The sequence below is a fragment of the Triticum dicoccoides genome, chromosome 6B (genome assembly GCF_002162155.2).
Source record: "Triticum dicoccoides isolate Atlit2015 ecotype Zavitan chromosome 6B, WEW_v2.0, whole genome shotgun sequence".
Classification (NCBI taxonomy): domain Eukaryota; kingdom Viridiplantae; phylum Streptophyta; class Magnoliopsida; order Poales; family Poaceae; genus Triticum; species Triticum dicoccoides.
This window is the reverse complement of record NC_041391.1, coordinates 449384887-449385431: the sequence shown is the minus strand read 5'-3', so window position 1 is coordinate 449385431 and position 545 is coordinate 449384887.

Below are 545 nucleotides of genomic sequence, written 5' to 3'. Positions count from 1 at the left end.
ATCCCTCCGGTAACTTTTGTTGTGTGAATAACATGGTAACTCACACTCCGCAGACCTAATTACTTATGTACCCCGGTCCTGAAAACTTTGTCGGCGAGTGGGGGTTGAAACATACCACGGTAACTTCTATTCAAATAACATGATAACTCATACATGCAGACCTGATAACTTATGCACCTCGGTCTTGATAACTTTGTCGGCGGGGGTGGGGGTGGGGGAGTCGTCGAGACATACCACGGTAACTTCTATGCAAATAAAATGATGACTAACACATCGCAGACATGATAACCCAACATGAAAAAGTTGTTTGAAAACATATTTCCGGTAACTTCTATGTAAATATCATGGTAATATACCACACCTATGATGATAAACTATGTACAAACACCGCGGTAACCTTTGACCCGGGGAAAAAGCTATTGTAAACATATGTCTAACCACTTTTGTCTAGATAGTATGAAAATTTAGAAACAACATACCTGATAATTTATGTGTAAATTGCATGGTAATGTACGCACCGCAGACTTGATAACTTATGTATAAAC